The sequence below is a fragment of the Lepidochelys olivacea genome (assembly GCF_965140295.1).
Source record: "Lepidochelys olivacea isolate rLepOli2 genome assembly, chromosome: 8".
NCBI lineage: Eukaryota > Metazoa > Chordata > Testudines > Cheloniidae > Lepidochelys > Lepidochelys olivacea.
Genome location: NC_140418.1, coordinates 7,727,234 through 7,742,450, shown reverse-complemented (window position 1 = coordinate 7,742,450; position 15,217 = coordinate 7,727,234). Strand labels below are relative to the sequence as shown.

Genomic DNA, 15,217 nt, shown 5'->3' with positions numbered 1-15,217 from the left:
TATAAACAAAAGAAATAGTATTTTTCAAATCTCCTCATACAAGTACTGTAGTGCAGTCTCGTTATCGTGAAAGTGCAATTTACAAATGTAGATTTTTTTTTACATAACTGCACTCAAAAATAAAAACAATGTAACATTTTAGAGCCCTACTTCTTGTTCAGACATCACTAACACAAACAAGTTTGTTTACATTTATAGGAGATAATGCTGCTCACTTCTTATTTTCAGACTACCAGACAGGATCAAGATTGATTAGTAGAGTGGAGGAGGGCTTGGAGAAGACTGCTGAAGTCACCCAGGGTGGGTGGAGTCCTATGATGGGGCTTTGAAGCACCCTTTCCCTGCTTCACGTCCTTGTGGCTACTGGCCATTGCCCTTAGCCCTCCCCCCTCATGTAAAACAAATCACTAAATTATCACGGGGGGCAGGGAGGGACGAGTAGGCACAAGACCAGCTCCAAGAAGTTGGCAGGCATTTCAGTAATCTGCACGTTTCGTCTGGATATTATGGAGTCTTTTGTCCCTGGCCACCTCCTGCTCACTGCTGGTGCCTCCCTCCCCTCCCGGCCACCACTGAATCCCGTCTCCAGAGGTGTGCAATTAACACGTGTTAAAAAAAGATGTGTTAATCGCACGAATTAACTGTGATTAATTGACAGCCCTACAAATTAGCAATTGAGGTAAAAAGTCCAAAAATGCTTTTGGTTCATTGCCCAACTATTCCCCAATTATTAACTTTGTACAGGCAAAAAGGGCAGCAGTGACATTATTACTAAACAGGCAGGTTCAGCTGTCCAATTTAGTAATTTCTCTGAATTTGGTTCTGCATTTAGACTGAACCTTGATAAGATTGCATTAGTTCAGCAGATAAGATCTAGGTATGGATAGTGCTCTCAGTTACAATCACATAAACCTAAAAGTAACTTTATTGACTTTAATGGAGTTGCTCAGGATTTATATTGATGTAACGGACAGCAAGATATGTCCCCATTAAAAGATTACTAAGGTTTCATGAAAAGCTTTAATATTCCACTGAAAAACAATTCTGCCTTTCTTTTCATATTACCTGTAGTGTTCTCTTAATAAGGGGATCATTATTTACTCACCTGAAATCAAAATCCTCTGTAATGTAAGAACAGGTTGTAATCTTACCCTTATACAGCGTTTTTCATCTTGAAGAATCCCAGAGTGCTTCACAAATGTTATACACAGAGATCACTTCACTTATCAGTGAAGTCCAGTCACATTTAGGTTTGGAAAGTGGCAGGTGTTTTACAGAGCACAGCAACACTACCCAGCAGGTTAGGGCAGTTTAGGAGAAAAGAATACCACATCCAACTGAAACTGCTGGAGGAAATTTAGGCAGGCAGATAATTGCTCATGAGGGAAGGAATTGGAAATTGGAGGGAAAAGAAAAATAGGAACTTCTATTTTCATGGTGGGCTGGGGGAAAGGTGATCCGTTCTGCTCTGTTTAGCATCTCAGGAGAATTGATTTCACCCACTAGCCCAGGTCTTGCCCCACTCTCCAGTCATCAATGAATTCACCCATTTCCCTTTCTTGTCTACACTTCCAGTCAATTCTAGAAGTTTCCTGATAGGTCTAGTAGGCCTAACAAGAACCTTGCTACCTCATTACTTTCCTTTTAACTTTTTAGAATGAAGTTTGTATTCAGAATGAAATTACAGCCCTGTGCTTCTAGCATCTAAAGTCTTTCAAATACTGTTATGCTCATGTAAGTACTCCACCATGACAAAGATATTCAAAAGAATGGAAAAAAAAATTTTAAGCAGCCCAGGGAAAATCTCTGGTTCATTAAGACACAAAAACCAAGAACAAAAAACTGAGCAACACACACATTTTGCTCTGATGATGCAAAACTTAAGATGTGTGCATCATTGCAGCCAAGTCCAGCGGAGAGGGCACTGGAATGGAAGTTGGCAGATCTAGGTTTTATTTCCAGTTCAGTCACAGATCGGCTACATTTCCTTGGTCACGTAACATTTCCTCTCTCTGCCTCTGTTTCCCGTTGCAAACCTTGTTGGTCTTATTTACAGTATTTAGATTAGGAACTCTTCAGGGCTGAGACTTACCTTTTTAACACTGTGTGTACCTACAGCTCTTAGCACAATAGGGCACTCATTGTCAGTTACTGAGATACACAAATAATAAGGCTGCTGTCTTTGGTTCTGATGTTTTAAGGAGAATGAACTGCAAAAGATGGAGAGTCTTGATTAAGAAATCCCTAGTATAGAGTGTTTACACTTAGATTCCAGCTGTAAACACCGTCCAGTTGATCTTAACTGTCACGAAGGACTACAGGGTCATCATCTTACCTGACCGTTGAAGATCCTCACCAACATCATGACCTGCATCTGGAAGTTAACAAGCAGCCAATTCAAAGACTCATCCTGGACCAAACCACTCAGGAGCTGGGCAGCTAGCTGTACTAGGTGGAGCTACTATAGAAGAACCTCAGAGTTACGAATTGACCAGTCAACCACACACCTCATTTGGAACTGGAAGTACACAATCAGGCGGCAGCAGAAACACCACAAAACACAAGCAAATACAGTGCAGTACTTTGTTAAATATAAACTACTTAAAAATAAAAAGAAAGCAGCATTTTTCTTCTGCATAGTAAAGTTTCAAAGCTGTATTAAGTCTATGTTCAGTTGTAAACTTTTGAAAGATCAACCATAATGTTTTGTTCAGAGTTACAAACATTTCAGAGTTACGAACAACCTCCATTCCCAAGGTGTTCATAACTCTGAGATTCTACTGTAGATAAATAGATTTCCAGGGTAGCCCTAAGTAGAAAACATTGTAACAGTCTAGGCTGCTAACTCAAGACTACTGAAGATAAACTGTTACATAATTTAGAGTCAAAACGTAGGCTTTGCTTAAAGATTTACAATCCACAGTATTAAAAGATACACTGGAATTTCTTTTTAATTAAATGCCAGGTTTCAGAGTAACAGCCGTGTTAGTCTGTATTCGCAAAAAGAAAAGGAGTACTTGTGGCACCTTAGAGACTAACCAATTTATTTGAGCATAAGCTTTCAATGCATCCGATGAAGTGAGCTGTAGCTCACGAAAGCTTATGCTCAAATAAATCGGTTAGTCTCTAAGGTGCCACAAGTACTCCTTTTCTTTTTAATTAAATGAAGTTTAAACAAAGTTTGCTTAGATTTAAAACAGTCCCCTTCAATGTTAGTATCTCAACACCCCAGGCACTGTGCACGTGCTGGAATCCAGAATGCTAAACTGACTAGCCTAATACCAACCGTTCAAAAGAGAATTCATAAGGCAGACCACAAGAATGGTGAGAAATACATTACATTTTTTAAAATTTCATTTTTTAAACTTCCTATACTATTAACAGATATGCTTTTTGAACAGGGACTGTGGCTTTCTGTTTGGAAAGCACTTATGTTTTAGATGCAATCACAATCTAAATAATTACATACAATATTAAATTAACAGAATGTTAAGATTACGAAGTCAACCATTCAAAAAAGTTTGGAAAGGGCAGAACTAAGGCTGCTTGTGCAATCTTGTGCCTATGCATGATGATACAATCTGTCGTGACACCATCACGTATTGTTCAGTCCACAGGACTCCAGCCTCATTCATTGCACTGGGTGGATGGAACTCACTGATAAGCAGCTACTCAATATTTTATTTCATCCTCATTGTTCATTGAGCAGTCCCATGCCTTATTTTCTGCACACTATTCAAACCCTCCTCTGAATTCTGAATTTTTAAATTCTTCATAGTCTCTGTGATGCTCATCACTGTAGCATCTGAGTTCTTTGCAAATATTAATGAAATTTTGGGCGCCCAATTTGAGATTCTGAATGCCTGATTTTTCAGGGAACTTAGTATTTTATAAGATATTACTGGTCCAGAAAATAGCTCACACGGATTCAGTTGCACTTGTGAGCGATTAGCATTTCAGCTAATCAGACTACAGCTGTCTCAAGATTGACACCCAGAAAATGAAGAACATACACTTAGTGTCAATCTGCAGAAAGTTTAGGTGACTTCCCCAGCTTGACATAGGAACTCTATGGCAAAGGCAGGTATACAATCCTGTTCTCTAGGACAACATTCAACTGCCTTAACTACAAAAACATCCTTTCTCTTCCTGCAATTCCCTGCCTCATTCCTACTCATCTTCCAGCTTCAGCAACAAATCAAGCAGGAGTCCTACAGACAACAGTTCCATCAACTACACAACCCTGATGAATTCTCTGAGCACAGTCCACCCTGCGCAATAAATAAGGCAGGGGTCCTTGGAAAAAATAATGTGATTATGTAATTAAAGAGTGTTCACATACCTTAAAATTACAAGCAGCTCTTCAACCACAAGTTTTTACTGTTTTTTGTTGTTGTTGTTTTTTATCACAGCGATCAAAGATACAACGGTTTCCAAAACTGGCCTATATGAAATCCACATCACCGAATTTTAATCTCCTGTAGAAAAGAGGACTAGGATAGAGATGCCTTCCATCTCTGACTACTCACCGCCAAATCTTTGAGCAATGCACCAATAGTGCCAAAAATGTAACCTCAATTCTACAGATCAATTGCTTTATTTGAGCAATTATTTATTCAACCTTTGTTTGGACAAGGAAGAAACAAACATTGACTCAAATACTTTGGCTTCGCATGACCCATCCTCAATACAAAGACAAGACGTAGATGACAAGAACATATTCAGATTCATTGGGACCGACGAAAGACGGTCACCAAGGAAAGAGATACAGATCCTGAAGGGAAAATACCCCATTTTAGAAAAAAGTAACCAGTTAGATCCTGAAAATATCTTGGCAGCTTTAGCTTTCTATATACATGACAGTTGTGTCAAAGCAAGAGCAACCTACTAGAAGGCTACAAGTTAATGCAGCTGAGATAATTATTTGGATCCCTCTTTATCCCATTAGTGGGTTTCATCCATGCCCTGGAATACTATAAGAGGATTCCTCAACTATTATTTGCCCTCTGGTGTTTCAATCCCAATTGGAATTATCTTTATACTCTGGTAACAAGAAAAGATTACACACTTTCCAGGACTAGCTGCAGTGCCCTCTTTTCTGAGATTCCTTTACCACCTGGCAAACCAAAGTGCTGAATGGAATCTGAAAATAAAGTATCACCAACCTAGACGCTGACCTTCCACCCCTCCTTACTTCCCCCCTCCGCAAAATTAGATGATGTGCCATCCATATCACATCCCTACGTGAGCCTAGAGGAGTAGATTCAACGGCCTATTTCACCGATGGGATCTGATTGGATAATCAAAATTATGAATAATATGGTAAAAATCTCATCAATGCCTCCTTTTTACTGCTATCCCATAACAAAAGAACAAGGAGACCCAATGAAATTGAAGGACAGTAACATTTAGAATCAACTAAAAGAATCACTTTATGCACCCCGTGGAATTCACTGCGACTGGAAGTCATTTAGGCATGCACTGAATGTGTAGTTTTATAACTACTAAGTAATGTCTGTAATTATGCTAAGCGTAGGAAAATTTATCCACGTCTTACCTGAAAAATTTCTTTTCTTGGAGTAATGAGGTCCACAGATCCATGACACTGAGTACTCGGCTCTATGCAGCCTTGGAGGCAGACCAAACCTGTCAGAGGCAGGGAAGGTGTGGCTTTACCTCCGAGAAACCGCCACTTGAGACCCTTCCATAGCCTATGAAAAACTAATCACTCTATATCGGTAAGGAAAATTAAACATTAAGACTAAATAGAACAATCCTTCTAAAGAGCAAGAATGCAATGAACAACAAACATCAAGAGCCTATTAATGATTAAATATATTTTCCCAATTAACAATGTATTCAGAATGGGTTGAATCTGTGACCCTCCTTACCCCAAGAAAGGAAATTTTCAGGTGAGTCATGAACAAATTTTCCTATTCTTATTTGTAATGAGGTCCACAGATCCATGACACTCAGATTTTTATAGCAGTATCCATTCAGGGGGAGAACTACACACAGATATTATGTAGAGATACAAAAAGGGATAACCCTTTCCTAATAATTATTAAGATGCTACAGTGAGGAGCATCCATCTGCTGAAGGCAGCATCAGAGGACGATTGGATGTTCAGTTTGTAGAATTTTGAAGGTGGTATGATCAGATGTCTGCTTTACTGATTTTCTTGTATAAGACGTATAATCTTTCTGCCCGTTAGGCTGCCACGGCTTTGAGGGAGTGAGCTGTGATACTGGAAGATGGAGTTAGGCTTTTTGACTTGTGCCAGACAACATCTCTGAGCCACGTGGAAACAGAGGATTTCAAACCCTTCTTTCCCTTTGACTCTGGATAAAGCACAACTGAAGCATTTTCCGTCTGACCTGAGCTGGGTGGTGAATATACACTCTGAGAACTCTGCAGGCATCCCAAGAATCCCACAATTTCTCTTTGGGACTGGATAGAAGGATGGAAGAACAGTTTCCGGTGCTCTGTGGAGGCTGGAGTTAAGTGTAAGTCCTTAACAGATATGCTTTAAAGCTGTGCAACTGTTTCCATGGGAGAACGGTCTTACATAGCTGTATTTACACCAAGTTATAAAGACAGGAGATACAGTGATAGCAGGTGCCATTTCTCCTACCTTCCAGTGAAGGATTTTCCATTTCTCAGCTTCCCCCAAAGCAAGATATGCCACTACTCTAACACACTTCTTTGAGAACATACAAATATTGCAGAAGATTTCTCATCCCTTCCCCTCCAAATAAAGATGCTCTGCTGCTTCATAACCACCACACATCTGCAGTCCATGTCACAGATTTACCCCATGAGTCTAAACCAGCAAACAATTCTTCAAAGGACAGAAGGTGGAACATTAAAAAAAACAAACACCACCACCGATTTAGCAGCATTTTAGTCCCCCTCTTATTTTGGTTGTATAGAATCTAGCCATTCCTACTGATAAAAATGTTAGAAAATAGGTTGTGTAATTGTGGCTGCAGGGCTTGTTATCTGTCTACAATAATGTGTTTCGTTTTTAAGATGAAGATACCAGCAATGGTTGTTATTCTCTCAAGACATCAGTGCTTTTTAAGATGCCAAATATTCACAAGTAACTAGTTCCAACAGATGCAGTACAGCTTCCATTCTCTCAGGAACACACACCAAGATACTTGTAAAATAAGTGGAACTTGATCTCTTAAATCATTATTTTCAAAATTAGCAAATAATTACCAAGTCCATAGGTGACCTTATCAATAGCCAAAGTAAAGAGATGTGTTTATTTTGTGATTAAACAAAGATAGTTAATGCTTGCCATGCACAAGCCAAATAATCTAAACACTTATAGTGACTAGATATTTTAGCAAATCACTGGAGAGGTACTTTCAAAAGTAATAAATGAATCTAATAAGACAGCAGGCAGGGCAGAACCAGATATTCGTGATACACAAACTGGCCTATAAGCAGCAAACCCAAAGTCCATATTCTTGTTATGTTCCCTCCCTATACAACACACTCAACCCTCATCAGCTTTTGCCTATTATCACACTCAGCCAGAATGACTACTTCATGCAAGTTTACTGGAACAATAAAGCAGAAAAGATTTTAAAGATACAAACCAAGAAGTTTGCACTTCCAAATTTTTTTCTAAATAGATATTTTACTTTACTCTGTTAATCCTGTTTCCAGATATCTGCAAACGTATCTGCCATTAGCACCAAATAACTTCTCCTGTCATTTGCTGGAAGTGCTATTCCCTCGCCCCCACTATTTACCTCAACCATAATCGTTAAGTTATGGGAAACCCTACTCCTGTCATTCTATAAGCTCGGATGCTGTGCCAGCACCCCACACTCCCTGCCCCAGCTTCATCATGTCCATAAAGACCCCCTGTTCTCCACTGACATCAGAGCTTTCTCACAAAGGCAGACTCAATCAGATGAGCTGCTGCAGAGGTTTGTTCAAAGTTATTAACGTATTCAACATCAGATGTAACTAGCCATCTGTGCACTGAAGCAACATTAAGTGCAGATACTTGGTTAAACAGGATGAGAGCTACTAAAGTCCTTCTCCACTATTGATCAGGTGTGTCCATCTCTGATGAGAATCCCTTGATGGAGTTAAGTTATTTATTTGTATTGCAGAAGGGCTCCGTTTTGCTGGGCCCTATGCAAAGACAATCCCAGACATGAGAAAATTACATTCTAAATGTGAGACAAAAAGTGCATACAGGCAGTTGGACTGGTTTTGGCGCATCAACCATTCCACAGTACTGAATAGTCCCTGCGTCAGCTGTTGATGTTCCTCACCACTGTGGTGTTGAAGGTGCATAGCTGATACTACACAGTGACTTAAACACCCATAAAGAGGATGAGTCAACTGGATTCAGGATTTCACAGAGACCACAAGGGCTATCCCAAGAGGTTTATAGCTACATGTCTACAGTTAGCTTCGCTCCTGTTTTAGCATTTGGGTTGGGACTGGAGTCAGAGATTGGACAATGTATATTCATGCCACAAACGAGCTGTTGCCTCCTTCAGTTTAAGGGTGAGGAGCACTCATCAGTTGGAGCAATTGTCCTGTTTTATTAGACTGCCCTAGGACACTGATGGACACTGAATGTTTCCAGAGGGATCTGAGAGAGAATGCTGCCCTGCCAGCAGCCTCTTTATCAACAGTTTGGTGGAATTTCAGAATGCTCCTTGTACTCAGCCATTGATAAGATGCCCGCATCCCTGCCCATGCATGCTCCACCCCCACTTTCCTGGCTTCAGCCTCAAAAGATCATCTTAATTTATGGATGGCCTATGACAACTGAAACATGAAGGAAGACTGCTGAAGTGCTGGGGGTAGCAATCTCGGAGCAAAGCTGACTGAGACAAAGTCTTGGACCACAGTTCTCCAGGAGGCACAGAAATGCTTAATTGACTGCCCCTGCAGCATCTGCAGAGACTTAAATCAGCAGCTTTGTTTTGGGGCTGGCACACAACACAGGCAGCAAGGACTGGCTATGGTTGGTGCCCAAATCGAGTTCCCCCCATTGGGAAGATGTTTCTTCTTATTTTGCAGATAAGTCACACTTGTTCCTGAAGAGTCTTCTGCTTCCATGGGGACAGAGGGAAATATTTTAAGGGGACCAGTGCCGTCTTTGCCTGGATCTTACCTACTTTCACTCACTAAGCACTGAGAGCGTTGTACACATGTTACCAGCCTGCACTTGGGAACCCTCACGTCCTTCCTGGCTGCTGAAGAATCATGGGGGGAAAACTGTGCCCGTTGCTGGAGGAGCCTAGGAGTACATAGCCACTGCAGCTGGATGTGTAATTTCCAGCTCGGGTAGAGGTACACGTGCTAGCTTTGATCAAGTGAGCGTGCTACAAAATAGCAGTGAAGGTGTAACAGCATGGGCAGTGGCATGGGCCAGCTGTCCAAGTGCTTATCTAGGGTCTCGCCCCGAACTGTACTCGGACAGCTAGCTCGTGCTGCCACCTGCCCCACCATGGCTACACTGCTATTTTTAGCACACTAGCTCCGTCAAAGCTAGCAAGCATACATCTACCTGAGCTGGAAATTACAGCTCCAGCTGAAGCGTTGATGTACCCTGAGTGGAATCTAGGCTTCAAATTCATCACAGACTTATTAGCTGGAAGAGGATACAGAAGACGGAGCTCTTGTAAACAGTCTGAGCAATGCTAACGCCCTCCCCTTTCCCAGAAACAAAGGCAGGGATTAGTGTCACTCCTGGGCAGTGTTCCATCCTCGCACCATTTTTGGTATGACTTATGGGCTACCAGGGTTACTTGGCTATTAAGTGTCTGGTAAAGTTTCCCAAAGTAGGTGAGCAGATGAGAGTGGGTGGGATTGAGAGCTCAGGAAAGATTATTGTAATAAATTCACCAAAACAGATTGATTTTGTGGAGCAGAAGTGGGACAAAAAGAGAAACAGAGGGAAGGAGATGGCAGGGGGTGGGAGGGGTACAAGGATGGAGGGAGAGAAAAGGAAAGAGGAAACAGACACCAAAGACCGCTCCGGAAAAGATACATTATGATCTGTGGCAGGAAAATGAGTAGTGTTGAGACAGGAAAGGGATGGAGATCAAATGAAAGCAAGGAAGTTCAAGTAAGCAGGAACAGTCACACAGACACTTGCAAAAATACTGTTCAGGATTTCATCAGTATATTAGCGGAGTAGTTTGACAAGTATTTTTGTACGTGGTATTCAAGCAGCTCTATGAGAGAGTCAAATACTGCTCAGCAAATACATATGACAAATACGGAATAAGATCTTAAAGAAATGTGTCTTCTGGTATTAGTAGTATGTAATAAATCTTTAAAAATGTAATAGAAAGTCAAATGACAAATATTACATTAAATACATTGTACAACTGCTTTATTTCTTAAAACTGCAGGGAGTGTAGCTTTTGGGGACCAGGGGATTGTAGTACTGGTCGGTTTCATTCTCTTTAGGATGAGTCAGGAAAATTTTCCAAGCCACATACATGGGTATTGAGAGGATGAGCTGATATCGGTACAGCGCTATGTATGAGCTAAGCCAGGGGAGGGCAAACTGTTTGGCCTAAGGGCCACATCTGGGTATGGAAATTGTATGGCAGGCCACAAATGCTCATGAAGTTAACAATTCACGTTCAAACAGGGACAACACAAGTTTGTTTCAAAAGCAACACTATTAAAATAATTCTGTTGAACAACACGCTGTTAGAAAATTACACTACTGGGCTGTTTGTTGATTTTACCACACAATTTTGCTCCTATCTGAACACAAATTGTACGTTAGCCTGGATTTGTCGAGCGTCAGCTTCCAGTCATTGGAACTCTTGGAGATTCACGAGCCCCCTGCTCTCAGAAATCTCCTCCCATGTAGGTCCCAACAGCCCACAATTGAGTCACCTCTGGGTGCTAGGAAAGTCACCTAAGCCAAGAAGCAGCAAGCAGCTGGGCTTGCACATTCCAGGCTCTGATGGCACATGAGGATGGTGCAGCTGGAGTAACATGCGTGTCCTCACGCCCGTAATGCAGGAGCGCCGGGCAGCAGGAGCAGGGCAAGCCCCGACCCCCCTCCCGGGCTGGAGCGGGAGCGCTGGAGTGGGGCAATGGAGATTGAGGGATGGGTTAAAAGGTCTGATGGGCCGGATGCGGCCCATGGGCCATAGTTTGCCCACCCCAGTGCTAGGCTATTATTAACCTGCCTATTTCAAGCAAGGTATCTCACATTGCTGCTATTGCTTCTTTGAACACATACAAAAGCATTTACAGGTTGTGCAAATTCCCTGGTGTCATTAGCCCTCATAGCAAATATATCAAGGAGTGCAACAATTTATACAGTACAAAGGTGTAATAATTCGGGGAATGTGTCTATACAACTTATGCATTCTGGTTAGTATTGTGAAGATGTTTTTATGAAAACTGCTGTATCATGGAATACGGTACTCAGCTGGACAGAAGGCTGTTCAGTGGTCCAGCTGAGTACCCATATTCCAAACCTTTTAACCCATCCCTCAAGCTCCATTGTCCACCTACAAATACTGGGTGTCAGACTGTCCCAGTATAAATCTCCAGGTCAGACCCTAGTTCTGGAAAGCTCTTAGCATTACAGAGACCTCTAGAACACTAATTTTTTAAGGCAATGTTTTGACTGGTGATTCATAAGGTCTTTGAGAACAAATTTAAGAAATGCAGCTAACTTATCTTCTGCTCTGTCTACTGGGTAGCTGAAATCATGCTGGCCATACCGTCCCCGTTCCTCATGGTCAAGGAACCATGGTAGGACTCGGCAGCAGAACAGTAATGATTAACCACTGTTGTTGCTAATACGATGGACAGGGCCCGAGAGCAATGACCAGGTTTGATTATGCAGTTCAGCAAAATGAAATAAAAACAAAAAAATTAAGTGAAGAGTCTGGAGAAGGTATCATATATTAGAATTAAAGCACAAATCTATTCATATGATTTTTTTTTTGCTAATTTTGCCCACTTTAAGTTATTTTACTTCTATTTAAGTATGTTCTCCTCTTCAGAGCCTTGACAGTCTTTTTATATTTGTACAGTGCCTAGCACAAGGCATTAGCTGATACCACAACAATCCCATTTTATTTGATCCTACTATGAAGTCACAATGCTGTCTTTGTGACAGCACAATCATTTCTATAGCAACGCACTGATGTCACAAGCACAAGACTCAACTGCAGGAGGAAGCAGGAGAAGTAGTGATATAATAAAGCTAACAGAAAATGACTGCATAAGTAGATTTTTTTTTCTATGGACATTCTCGCTTCAAGTCTGAGGCCGGATACAAGTTGTCTTTTAATGGTAGTTTAAAAACAAATCAAACTGACCTTTTTTTAAAAAAAGAAAATGTTCCTTGTCAAATACAAAAACTACAATGAGGCAGAAAATAAATTGCATTTGCCTCTATTAAAAAAAGAAATTGGAACAGGAATCTATAATACATAGTTTTGGGGGGTTTTAAATTTAGGAGTTGTGTTTGGTAACCTCTGGGCACCCTTGTCTCTTTAACAACACAGCTAACTTTCCAGCCCCAGCTGTAAAGATCTCTCTGTTTATTTTAACAGTTTCCTTTTAATCTTTTAATCTGATCAGTAACTTCTGCCTATGTGGCAACCTTATTGCCCCTCACCAAGCCTAGCTGACCTAGTGGACTTCTATTTGTTAAAAAGTGAAATCCAAAACTAAGTGACCTTAACAAATAATAGCAGCTTAAAAAACATTAAAACTTTGGTTTTCCAATACCTCCACATACGTAGCATGTCACCAAGGGATACGATCAAAGAAGCTTGCACTCGACTGCAAATGGAACTCAAAGAGGTAAGCAGCTGTTTCGGATGCTACACCTGTAATAAAGCTTCCTGCTCCAATATTTTGGTGTCTGCTCAGACACCAAACTCAGAAATGAGCTTTCTAGAATTCCCCAGAATTTGTTTACCCTTGAATTTAAAACATGCTAACCGACTCTCACATTTACCTCACCAGAAACAACATCAATGGTGAATAAATATTTGGCCAGTTACTACTTAAGGATTAAAATTTTAAAACAAAAGAATGCTCAACATGTTTGCAATGCAACTGTTTAGGCTGCTGCCCAATATTTAACTTCACTTGTTTTCCTGTAATGGAAAGAAGTGTATAAACAGGTTATGTTTTTCTTCATGTGGTAGTTCTGCCACCCTGGCGTTTGATATACATAATGATTTTCTTCCCCATTCTCATTCCAAAAATAACTTTCCAGTTCCAGTCCTTTTGTCTGCATTGTAACCTCTAAGATTCAGAGCTAGAATCTCTCATCTTAGTGTGTAAAAAGTGGTGCATTTTCTTACCATATTCACTCTCCATGGAAGAGAAAATACCCACACACACAGTTTCCTTTTACTTCTAAATCAATAAGGCTGGAGGATACGGTGTTGATTTGGAAAAAGAAGGAAAGTGGGAGGTTGCATTCAATTTCCAAAACTTTGTATTGATGACTTCATTACTGGGTTGAGGATGTGGTTTGTGATCACTTATACTTACAACATATTTTCTTCTAAAAGCCATCTGTGTAGTAACACATTGGCAAATGGTTCCCAATGTCCATGCCTATGGAGATCCAGAAGTTCGCTAGATATGAGGGGCCACTATAAACAGATCTTCTGTCCCACCCCCCATCAAATTAAAATCATCTTTGTGATCCACCAACGCCAGCTTCTAAAGGGGAAAATTCACCACACTTCCTTGAGCCCTGGTCTCCTTCATGGCATTATGCTGCACACACCTCCACAGCAGGAATTATTAGCTACACATCCATCTACAATAGAAATCCACAACTTGTAATGAGATGTGTCTTCACACTTATACCATTCTTCCTTCCCTCTCTGAGCAGTCTCTTCTGGAAACTGCAGAGTGTGGGTGTAAGGTGGTGGGGGGGAGACACCAACCCTGTAATTAGCTCTCTCCTCCTTCCCAGTATCAGGTGTACACTTTACACAATATGCAATGAAGGTGGTAGAAGAAGAAGCCTTTCAAAACATTGTCTGTTCGCAGGAAGAGAAGGGGGAAGACAGAGTATATAAAAAATTCTATTTTCTTCTCTCACATCTTTAAAAAAAGAAAACAAAACCAAAAAACCCCTAACCACATGTATCTGCTTTCCGCTTCAAAAGCGTTCATACTTTTCTAGCCCATTTCTACCTTAGTTCACTAATGCTCCAGAACGGCTCAACCACACTTTCACTTTGCAAAAGAGGATTATAAAGATTTTTAACTTTTAACAAGAAGTGTCTCCAGGGAATTTTATGTCACCACACAGATTTACGGTATCTTGGAACTCATTTCATACCAAAGCCAAGGCAAAACATCTGTGCAGAAACCCCTCTGCAATTTCAAAGTCTCCAACTTCTACAGATTTCAGCTTGAAATTAATTCTTCTACACAGCACTGATTTTTCTACAGCTGAAAAAATACTGCAGAAAAAGAGGAACTGGGTAATCTTATAAAAAGCTTTACATTACTTATCCTTTCCCTCATCCTCCCCACTCCCATGTTCCTTCTCATTGCTTATTACACCACCTACTGCATCTTATCTTAGGCCAGGTTTACACTCAAAAGTTATGTGACAAATCCGCACCCCCTGAGTGATATAGTTAAGCTAACCTAACTCCTGGTGTAGACAGGTTGATGGAAGAATTCCTCTATCAACCTAGCTACTGCCTCTCAGGGAGGTGGATTAACGATGCCGACAGATGAATCCCGCCCCCCCCCCTCCCCCGTCGCTGTAGTGAGTGTCTACACAGAAGCACTGCACTTCGAGGCCCCCAAGAAGCCCCCCAAGCACTACTGTAATACAAATACTAAGTTATACCACAGAATTGGTATTTGCCATATTTTCCTTACCTAAGTAATTAGATTAACTGAAGGTTTTACTATAAAGAGAATTGGTGCAAAGGTTTAAAAAGTCACTTTATAATGAACTGTGGTAAATTCAATGGACGATCAAAAGTCTACCTGCAGTAATGTACTGACAGGGTAGATTTGTTTAAATCAAGGTGATTTAAATCACCACATGGAAAGCCTCGATTTAAATCACCCATTTTAATCAACTTTCCATTTATACTTCAGTTATCTTTTAAAGAGGTGTATTTTCACTGCTTAATATCCAAAACATGCTGATTTACAACTAATGAGAACCTTTATACTAGATTTGGTACATCTTTTT

At 40.7% G+C, this 15,217-nt stretch overlaps 1 protein-coding gene and 1 long non-coding RNA gene across 2 annotated transcripts in view; both read right to left on the bottom strand.

The window, feature by feature from the left end:
* Window positions 1-15,217, bottom strand: part of MGAT4B (alpha-1,3-mannosyl-glycoprotein 4-beta-N-acetylglucosaminyltransferase B) — a 90,163-nt gene that overhangs the window by 63,203 nt on the left and 11,743 nt on the right. The gene's annotated exons all lie outside the window — the stretch shown is intronic.
* LOC311524745 lies at window positions 2,022-5,649 on the bottom strand. Its single transcript, XR_014712611.1, has 4 exons — window positions 5,558-5,649; window positions 4,343-4,478; window positions 2,336-2,374; window positions 2,022-2,210 (listed from the first exon to the last, which is right to left on the bottom strand). It is a non-coding gene; the product is annotated as an uncharacterized lncRNA (long non-coding RNA).